This window comes from Pyxicephalus adspersus, chromosome 5, assembly GCF_032062135.1.
Source record: "Pyxicephalus adspersus chromosome 5, UCB_Pads_2.0, whole genome shotgun sequence".
In the NCBI taxonomy this organism is placed as follows: domain Eukaryota; kingdom Metazoa; phylum Chordata; class Amphibia; order Anura; family Pyxicephalidae; genus Pyxicephalus; species Pyxicephalus adspersus.
Window position 1 is genome coordinate 54,639,240 of NC_092862.1, and position 11,559 is coordinate 54,650,798.

At 37.6% G+C, this 11,559-nt stretch overlaps 1 protein-coding gene across 6 annotated transcripts in view; it reads right to left on the minus strand.

The window, feature by feature from the left end:
- MBP (myelin basic protein) overlaps nt 1-11,559 on the minus strand; it is a 107,601-nt gene that overhangs the window by 92,744 nt on the left and 3,298 nt on the right. The window contains exon 1 of one of the 6 annotated variants that reach the window (XM_072411540.1): nt 5,441-5,464. The exons of the other annotated variants lie outside the window; for them this stretch is intronic. The gene's annotated coding sequence lies outside the window, so the exon portion shown is untranslated. Of the gene's footprint in view, nt 1-5,440; nt 5,465-11,559 lie in introns of those variants that run through there. 6 annotated transcript variants of the gene reach the window in all.

Consider the following 11,559-nt stretch of genomic DNA (forward strand, 5'->3'; position numbering starts at 1 on the left):
AAACATGTTTTTACAGTCCTAGGACTGTAATATTTGGCACCAAGACATTAGCAGCAGATTCTTAAGTCACAATGCCTCGAGAAGCCTGTCATCTACCCATAGTGCATCATGCTGCCATCTCCTCATAAGATTTATGCCACATAAGCAACAAGCCATCAGACCAAGCTGGTATTGTGTCAATTCAGAAGCAGTTGTGATGTTATATGTGTACGAACACAAAAAATAAAACAGAAGAAGAGAGCAGAGTGACAAAAAAATGAACTTACCAGCCCGGAGGAAGAACAAGACATGTCAGTGTTACCTAACTGCAAGAGAAAAAAATGAGTTCTGCCCTACCAGACAGGACTGTGCCAAAGCTCAATAAAACAGCCAGAGAAAAAAATGCAAATAATTTGGCAGGTAAAACATTTTCCTTATATATATTTCATCTGTTTATTTACAAGTTGACCCAGAGCAACAAGTGATGTAACTTTCTCTCTCTTTTCTCTTTGCTTCCCCAAACACATTCAATTCTCCACGGACAGCTTACATATGATACATAAACCTAAACTGACATTTTTTCAACAAGCTTTCTGTGTGTGCACAAGACAGTAAACAAGTCTGCAGTGGGTTTTTTAAGAATGTTAAGCAGATATATTTATATTCAACAGATTGACCAAAGGGAGCACAGCAGACAGGTAGTTCATCAATGTCTAAATGATCAAAACCTGTCAGGTAGGCTGCTGTTCCTATGTGTGTCTTTTTTTTTTTTTTAATCTGAGTTTAGGGTACCTGTAAATAAGCCACATTTATCATCTAAACTTTACAACAAGAGACATTTTAGGTAGAATAGAAAACCAATGAATGTGTATCCTTTATGAACAGTTGTTCTATCTCTAAATGCCTGCATTAATAAATCAATGCTTATATCACTTGTAACAAGAATGTTATGTCTATTAATGGCTTTTGTTTCTATCATATTACAAGGAATACATCCATACACATACACTCTTATCATAAAAAGTACAGGGTTCACATTTTTATCTGCTTGAGAGAAGGGAAGACATGCTGCGGGCATTTAAAGCTGCATAATAATACATGCAAGTGTTGGTGAAAAAACTTAGAAAGTTTTATTCAGAGCTGTAGAATAACACTGCTGGTTAGGTACTCTGGCGACCCTGTAGGGTCTGTGACCAAAACCTTTAGGCTATGCCAAGTTAAAAGGTATGAAATGTTATTTGTACCTAAACGATACCATGAAAAATCTACTTTTTTACCTGAAAAACATGGCAAGTCAATAATGTCAGTATAGAGGATAAGATCTACTGGCATGGATTCCACAGCCAATATTGGAAATGTAGACCTTGGCCTTTTTTGTTCACGCTCTTTATTAGCATATAATGTCATGGCTCTCATATTAATCAATAAACAAAGAAGAGGAGTCATTTTATTTTGGTTTATCCCTTAACATTTAGCCTTTCCAATCTTTATATATGGCTGTTTTTCCATGTAAAAAAACAACTCCAACCCTTCTAGATTTTGGGGATGGAGGTGGTGTAACAATGCTTTTAAATCTTTAATTACTATATAAGCTATTGCTTTAAGAAAACATTGTGAAGAAGTACTTGATGAGTGGGTGGAATCATATTGAAGATAAATCAGAGAGATGTATACTGTAATAATTGGGGTTTGTTCCGTGGTAGACCACAGAAGGAGGTGAAGTGATAACAAACCTAGCATTTTAACTTTTTGCAAGGTTAGTTTTTAAAAGAAGTTAACTGACAAATTAAAAAAGCATAAACTATTTCGAGCAAAAAGTTATATATTATTTAAGATCAATCTAAGTAAGCAGTTCACAAAATTTTCCAGTTCATGACAGTCTTGGCCAGTGCCAACTCTGGCCCACCAGAGGAAGTGAGGAAGGCATAAATGGCATAAAAGATATTTATTTTGAGGCATATCTCAGGGTCCACTGGAGTTTTGCAGTCCTCCTGATTAAGTGTGACCCTGCCCTTGGTCAAAGCACTCATTAAAACTTAGGACCTAATAATAGTTAGGCAATTGATCACATCTAAATAAGTGCTTAGAAACATGTTCAAAGATAAAATACAAACATTTTAAACAATACTCAAAGTTAAAGACCCATTAGTGATAGGCCATCAGTGCCAGACCTCCCTATTGACCTCACCTTGCAGACCCCTCAGTGACAGCTCATATGTGACAGATTCCAATGACAGAGCCTTCGGTGACTAGCTAGTTGGGGAACAGGAGAGAGAAAACAGAGGTGACTGTAGAATCAGCCTGTAAGTTTAGCTTACCCTACTCAGGGCACACTGAAGCCTGCAGGGTACTTAGTATGGCAACTACAGATCTTTAAACATTATATATTTGTGATATAGGTAGACAGCTAAATCCAGCCATGTAGGTTTTTACCTCTTGAAATCTCCAATATCAACATCTCCTTACTGAACTCTCACTTCTCCTGTAGCCGGAGAAGACTCATTTTCACAGGAACAGCAACACCCATTGCCCTGTGTCACCGGATTGAAACTTCGCTATTGGTACTTTTTCATTGGATTCTTCCTTAAAATGTAAAATGGAAGTTGGGGATTTAACCCACTTATATATTTACATTTCAGGTTCAGGTGAACCAGTCCTTTAAGTAAATATTTTGTTGAACTATATTTATTGGAATGTTACAGAATGTCTCCTGAAATGCCGGTTTTCTCTTGTGTAAATGACTTTCCTGGCAGTTTTAATTTCTTATCACCATACTGGGACTGATCAGGGCATACTAGAAAAGGTATTGTAAACACTTGTATCCAAGTACATAGACAGAGAAAATGACAAAAAAAAAAGGAATGAACATATTAAATTACAATAGATTCCTAGGCCAAGCTTTGTGGTGTTAACAAATGAAGCACAAAATATTTAGGTTATTTATTATTTTAACTTTTTTTTGTTCAGTAAATTCAAATAAAATCAAGCAGAAATTTGGCCTGGAACAATCATTCTACTGTTAGTTAAATAATTTTATTACTAGACTTTTCTACTAGCAGTAATATTATTCTACTAGTAGAATAAATCTGCAATTCGATTCCACCAAAATTCTTCTTGAAAACAGTAAAATTCTACAGATTTAATTCACCGTAGTTACTTTTACTCTACTGTAAAATGTGTCCCTGCAGTTGTATATCCTGATTCCACCATAAATCTTCATACTTGGAGAGTGGGCTTAACTACCTGTTGGCAGGTACAGAAGTATCATTGGAAGTCACAGCAATAGTTTGTTTGAAGTGATTACCTATAAAGGTTTCATGTTTGTCCTTATTTTTATGTATGTTAATATTCTGTTGAAACAAAACTCAAGAGTGGAGATGTGCTGTAATCTAAATTCTTTGCATCTAATCTAAATTCTTTGTAATCTGAGTTCTTTGCAATCTCCTGCAACCCACATGTTTCCAGTATCAATAATCCAAGACAAGTATAAACATGCAAGGCAAGTGTGTATCTGTTTGGTGGCTGCAAGGGACATTTTAGTACTGAAAATATGATATAAGCAGGCATTCTGTATTAGACAGATCTTAAGCAGATAGCTGAAGGTGTATTAGGGGAAAAACAGCAAGGAGAAAGCAGTTCTCAGGTTACAGACCCTGAGAACTTTGTATGCATTTTTTAGACCAATTTTAAGTTTGAGTGAAGTACACCTATAAGACTCCCAAAGAAGTGCCAATGCAAAACAGTAACCTTTAGGAAGGCAGTTTGTTAACAGCACCTGGTTCACTGGTAATTTTATATCAACGTAAATTCCAGCACACATATTTACTTTTTAGTGAGACACATGAAAATCTCAGCGTACAAACCCACAGGATATGACATTCATATGACTCAGATGAAGTTTACTACTTTAAATAAGACATATAAAGATTTCAGCATGTAACGCATAAAAAAAATTAATTTGACAACATATATAAAACTTCTAAGTAAAAACTAAAGCCATCTGAAACAAGTAACAAGCAAGCAAAAACTTGAAAATATATATAGGTGTTATGGTTCAGTGTCAGCAGAATTTGGCCATATAAATGTACATGTACACTACTACTACTACTAAAACCCTAGTGCTCGGCAAAAAAGTAATGGTGCAAAAACACCACACAAAAAAACGTGCAGAGGAAGGCCGGCATTTTCCCTGACCCCTTGGGACATTATGCTCCTGACAGGGGCAAAGTACTAAGCTTATCTGGCCGAAGCCGGATGGACCATACTAAGACCGCCTAGCTTTAGCCAGGAAGGTCCTAATACCTGTGGGCTTGGCCAAAGCCTAGCCCCCACCAGGTACTTAGGCTGAAAGCTCTCATGAAAAGAGACTCCCACTAATGGAGAGCCCACAACTAGAAAGCCAGTGAGCTTCCCTGACGTCAGGGCCAGGCCCATAATAAAACCAGCACCCTCAATCAAAACACAGTGACAACATGTACCTATTAACTATTTCAAACGAAGGGAAGGGCTGACAATGTCTAATTCGGTGCTTCCTCAGGCCAGGAAACACCGCCATTTGGGGAGATGCTACATATGTGTCTCCCTGAAGCAGCCCCAATAGGCAGTGAATAGGGGCTGCCACCAGCTGCCAAACATGCAGGCGCTGGTTCTTTTTGAAGCAATGTTAGCAGGCAGGTGCTCCAGAGGCTAGCAGGGTCCAGCCGTGGGGTCTGCCCTGCAATAATCAGAAGAAGCAGCCCTTAAAGAAGAAGAAACTTTCCATAGACAGGGCAGGTATACTTAGAAACCTACATATTTTTTTGTAAAATAAAAATCTTTCTAGCTTTAATATCTTATTTCCCCGATAACTGCAGAATAAAGTGAGGATTTTAAAAAGGGAAGCATCTTTTCTTACCATCAATATGTTTTGTTATTATCGGCATCCATTTATGCCCACATGCTTTGTTTTACCCATCACAACACTCATAGCAACTACAAGATCTAATCCCTAGGAAATACTTCCTAATAAATGACTGTCTGTGAAATTCAATGACTTAAAACAATCTAAACAGCTAAGTAGAAGGTATTATGTATGCAGAACTCAAACACCCCACCTTCTAAACTGAAGAAGAAATACAAACTAAATACAGAGTTTCAGACTGAGTTAAAAAAAGAATTTAACATATAAACCTGGCTAAAAACAAACACATGTTTGATCCATCTTTTAGTATCGTTCCACAAGATGACAGGAAAAAAATGTTCAGGAATGGTCTGCTTTCATGACATCCCAGTAAGTTAGCAAGATTTTCCTGTGTATTTCAGAATATAATAGATATTATGTCATACATTTAAAATGTCAGCAAACATCAAACCTGTACTGATAAGTCAGTTTTAAATACAATTAATGTTTAATTCAGAAACAGTGCAAGCAAAACCATAAAACAAAAACATGCTAAATGACGTCACAATATTGGTGACTCACCTTTCATACCTGAATTCCAGTTACACAACCAGCCTTGTACAATGACACACGGCTGTGTCTAACCAGAAGAATAGAAGCCTCTTATACAGTATACACACCTACATGATTAGATTTCTGATACCAGCATAAAACAGGAAACAATGAACATTCTGCATAAAAGATACTAATAGTAGTACTAAGACTAGACTGAAAGATACTGCCCACATATTGTCAGACTTTCAATAATTCAGAGCAAAAAGTGAGAACATTGGGGAAATCCAATACTGCCCATAAAAAATGAGACACGTATATAATGACACCCTCCTATGAATGAAACGCTATTTAAATTTATAAAGTTTGCACCTAAATTACTATTATCATGCATATATACAGAGCCGACATATGCAGTACTTTCTGTCCCTCAGAGGAGCCCATATTCTAATGTCCATACCACGGTCATAGTCTAATATCCCTTATATAGTCTTCAGCAGGAAAAAGCCAATTAGAAAAAAACTGAGTGCTAGGGGAAATGAATGCAAATACTGGGAAAAACACAATGCCATACAAACAATACCAAGTCAAATTACACTCCAGGGTGACGCACCAGGGAAGTTGGACTTCTGCAGACAGACCACTGCTTCCACATAAGGAATAACGGTTGTTTGCAACATGCCGACATTTCTTAAAGCGTACCTAAATTCAGAAATTTACCTTTACATAAAAGGGTAGACAACCCTTATACGTAAGTAAAAATTCCGTTTTTTGTTTGTTTTTTTTTTAAGTTCAACACCCTTTTTAAAAAAAGTGTGCAGCACCACCCCCAAATTCTCGATTAAGAATGAATGGGAGTGCAAAGCCTCCTGGGATACCTACGTCACGCATCTCGGGAGGCTCTTGGGAGCAACTTCTGCGCATGCCCGAGGAGCCTTTTTTTGCAAAGAAAAACATTTTTTTCCATCCTACATCACCCAATCCCGCGCCTGGGTCAGGTGATGTAGGATGAAGAACCTGGGAGAAGAGAAGAAGATGGCGGTGCCTGGAGCCGGGGCGACACGGGACCCGATGCAAGACACCCTCAGATGAATCGGACTGCCCTGTGGGATTGAAGGTAATATTTTTGAAGGTGTATTTTTTATTTTGGCATTTTTCAGTTTAGTTCCTCTTTAAGCTGAAAAAGAGAATGTCAAAATGTTTCCCATAAAATGAAAAGACATTGTCAGGTGATTTGAACCTAATTTTAGGTTGTCTGGCTTATTCTTAGGAGTGTTTATTAAAGTGATTTTATTAAAGTGTTTATTCTGTAAAGCGCAAGTAGTTTTGTGATTTTTTTTTTCTTGTTTATTGAACTGAAAAAATAAACTAGGCTAAAGCTTGAAACCTGTCTTCACAGACATTGCAAATTTTCCAAGAAATCATATGTTACAGGAACAGCACAAATTCACAAGAGTTTATTCTGTACAGTATCAGAATATAAAAAACCCTTTATTTGGAGTACTTTTTCTAGACAAATAAAAAGGGAAGTTAGCATATTTTTCTAGCCTGTGTATTACTAAGTTTACCAGTTTTGGAAATCAGTCTTTCTGTATGTACTGTATGCCAGTGACATACACACTATGGGCAAAAGTATATGGGCACCTTCCAACTACTGCACATAGATAGTGCCAGTGAAGGGCACTGGTAATTCTACAGCATACAAAATCATTTAGGATAATCATTAGCTTACAACCTTGTTGTGAAAATTTGGGCAAGGCTTTTTCCTGATTAAGAATCACTGTATGCCTGTACACACAGCAAGCCTTATACACATGGTTTGACGAGTTTGGTGTGGCAGAACTCAAATGGAGCAAGCCCTGACTCCTACTGTACAAATTCTATTTGGTTGCAGGGCACACATTCCATCAAATTGTGGAAAGCTTTCCCAAAAAAGTGGAGGCTCTTGTAGCTGCAAAGGGAAGGTAGAGGAAAATCCATACTGATGGCCATAGTTTTGGAATGGGTTGGCCAACAAGCTTTTACGGTTGTGATGGTCAGGCGTCTACAAACATTTGGCCATATAGCATACTTGTGAGTGTTCTGTATCAAGTTATTGTTGGAGACATGCCATGGTGGATAATAATTGCACATGCAATGCTTTAATGAATTTGAACCCGCTTTTAAAATGTGATTTACTTAAGCCAATGCAGTGTTCTCTCCAGCCCCTTTTAGCCAGGCGCAGCACCTGGCACTTTTCAGCAACGACCCGCCTGTTTTTGGGTGGTTACTGATAAATTGGGTCATAATTCAGGGGCTGCCAATTTATTTCCATCCATCTTAAAATAATTTTTGAGTTTAGCACTGCAACGTGAAACAAGCCTATGTAAGGGCAGGTTTAGATCCATCTAAATCACGCAATCTTGTGTGGTTCCCCTTGTCAGCCACTGAAAAACTCAAATGGCAGAGCTGTTTTTTAAAGAATCAGTAAAGAAAGCAGTGAGTGGTACTGGTACCGCTTACTGCCACTCCTATTCATTCCCCATGGGGCTACTGCAGGAAGATGCCACAATATAGCGTCTCCTAAATAGTAGCAGTTTCTGACATGGAGAAGAGGTAAATGCACTGCAACCTCACTCCAGGTGTTAACCTAGCCTAAGTTAAGATCAATATGCAGCATTATTAAAACCTCACACTTACTACAAAATGTACACAAATTTCTGCAAATATCTGTTTAGGCAAGTATGATGCACATCACTCCTCTTTATAGTCCTGGTAGAGACTGTGTCAAACCTTTCCTGAAAAATAGCCAAATGAATACAAGGTGAACTGTTTTTTACTGCCAATCCTGATATATTTAGGGCGTACAATGTAGGTTGGTATTAATCATTATTATACAAAAAATGCAGGAAGCATCATTTATTTTTCTGTTACATTAAATGCTGTGCTGTCTTGTTAGAAAAAAAAACTGAAGTCATTTATGTAACACTTATCAGTCACACATCCCCAAAGATTACACTATATTAGTCAAAAATCCAGAATGTGCAGTTATGAATTTCAATCAATTTCAACACTTAAGTCACCCATCTCCTGAGTCACAAGTGCTAGACCAGTGAAAGCAATAGATAAGTGTTAGTGATTAGGAAGAAAATTCAAGAAAGTGTCAAACAATGAAATGCTATAAATACTATTTATACACAACAACAAATCACTAAAAATACCAAGCTTGTATAGCTGAATTTTTCATGTAGAACTAACAAAAAACAAAAGAAAAACCAGAGTAAAAAGGTCTATAGAAATGTAAGCCTCTTCCTAATGATGTAATGTACCTTTCCTAATCCTGTTCTAATAATCTCTTAGGGGTCCATTCCATGGAGTCCCATTTGTCATTATGTTTTTTTTACAATGAGGACCATTTTGAGGAAATTTTGTGCAGGAAGCTGCAGATAGACTGGGCGCAGAAGCATGAACCAACAGGCCTTTAAATTGGAAAAGCAGCAGGAAATAATAAATATATATATATATATATATATATATATATATATATATATATGATAATAAATGCAACCATTATACATTATATATACATATATATGCTTTACAGTGGAGTTTGTTGCATTTGCACTTAATGTACACAGTGAAGCTTTAAGTGATCATTTTCTTCCATCAACTGTCATTAAAGCCTCCTTGTGCTTTAAGGATCCACTTCACTCCTCATTGTATATATCTGTGTGCATTTCAAATGAAGCTCAATGCAGTTAACTTGGTAACCAAATCAGTAAGCCATGCAGAAGAGGACACCACCAGTTACATTCTGATGATACAGTGTACTTTTATATTGAAGAATGAATGCAAAACCAATACATTGTGTTCAATAGGGGAGAGCATTGGGTGCATTGAGATTACAAGTCAAGGGTTTCCATTTGATGCTGTCTGTATATGCTCATGAAAGTGGGTTAAGAAACTATCCTTGCTTTCCCCTAATTAGAAGGGTGCTGTTCTGTGAGAGAACAATGGTCTGACTCTCCGGTGTGATGCCAGCACAGGGTATTCCCTTGCTGTAGAACTAGAAAATTGGAAAACACTGGAAATCACCCCCAAATGAATTCTTGGATATGCAGCCACTGCATTACAATAATGGTGAGGGTTCAAGTAGGCTTTAATGTCATAAAAGTACAGCATTTTTATAATATATTATTCATAAGTAATCTTTACTTATGCCAACAGTTACTTGTATGACTTTTAGAAGCCAATAGATAAATACTAAACAAATTTTCCCCCCCAGAAATGTCAGCAGTGAGGCCAAATTACTATAAAAACAATCATTTATAAATGGAATGCAACCAGTTCCCAGTAAAGTTTAAGTATATTCAATTTACCTTACAGTGACACTAAAATCACTTTACAAGTGCTATATGGTTAAATGTGATAAAGAATAAATGAAGCACGAAGTGCACAACTGCTATGCACACCTCCCAAGATTGGCAGGAGTAAACAGAGAAGAAGTCTTGGCTTTAGAATTTAATGGACATTTGCATAACACAATTTCCTAGGTTTTAGGTCTCCTAGGGTATTGTATAAAATGAAAGACATATGCAGCCAGGTATTGCTAACACAGACAGATCTCAGACATATCTTTACATGTGATATATGGGTCTGCTTTTTGGTGCTCATCCTGTAAAAATTAAAATTAAACTTTAAAAAGTAGTTTTAAATCTTAACAGTGATAGAGAGAATGGTTTCTCTGATACATAAGTTTGCTCAATATCATAATAACAGGGGCAAAATTGGTTCTCCCCCCATGCATTGAAAGTAGAGTAGAAAAGTAAAGATGGGAAGCAGTCATGATGGACAACACACCAAAGACAAAACTGGACCTAGAGCACAGTACTTTATTAATGAAGTAACTGATCACACTGGGCCTGATTTATCAAAGATCTCCAGGTCCAGGGAAAATAGAATATCATGGGTAAACCTTTGTGATCCAGCAAACATAAAATGAATTGGTACAGGATTGAAAACATTTGCCAAATAATAGAAAATTAGAAATCCATATCAGGTTTGCTGAATTACTAGTTTCACCCTAAATATTCTGCAGTCTTGGGGTCATTGCATTGAAGCTAAGTTTTGAGTATATGCCTAAATTGTAGAAAATGCAGAATGATCTAAAAATAAAATAGGAAAATCCCTGCTAAGAAATGCAGAATATAGGGCTCACTTTGTCTAAGGAAAGTGTAATACACATGCTTATTCTCCTAAGCCATGAGGTCCCAGAGCAGTTGGCCTCTGATCTTCTCTCACCCCAGGACATGGGCAGACATTCTGATATCACCAGATTGTGATGTTGGAAAAGCAGCAGTGGGCAGTAAGGTATATTTTATGACTGGGAGTTAGGGTGGGTGGACAGGAATGGATTGTGAGTGTGAAGGTGGGAGGGTTGTGCTGAGCCTGAGAGGTGATAAGCACCCTTAGGGATTTGTCACAAGGGTGACAAGGGACTGGGTAAGGCCAGCAAGCAGCAGCAACCGCAGCTCCTCTGAGATGGTCCAGGAGCTCTATGAGATTAGGTCTGGGTGAGGGTCAGGGAGGAAAAGATTGTACTGGAAAATACAATCAGCAGTAAAAAAAAAGTTGTCATGTTAGGCCAAAAGCATGTATGCGGTCATTGCTGACTTTATAGGTTTCTGGTTCCCTGGCTCCCACACTCATTCTATGGCTTTATTACTTGGGGAGTCAACAATGAAAAACGAGCACAAAACCATCCTAGATTGTAAGCTCTTTGGGGCAGGGTCCTCTCCTCCTGTGTCACTGTCTGTATTTGTCTGTCATGTGCAACCCCTATTTAATAATAATAATAATAATAATAATCCTAATTACGGGTTCCTGACCTGCAGGCTTATTATAGGATCAGGGTAATGGGCTGGATTGGAAGATCTCTCAGACAATTTAGGTGGGTGGACAACTGTTGTCCTCTAACAGTGGGGACCTTCATTGTAAGATAACTCTGATCAATGACAAGAACTTTACAGACAAGAAGAACTGGCTAAAGCTACATACACACTTCCAATTATTATCGTTGGAAAACGAACGACGAACGTTCATGCACGATATATACGACCGATCGTATAGCACCGATCCTGCACATAGAGTTAACGACACGATCGTTCGTA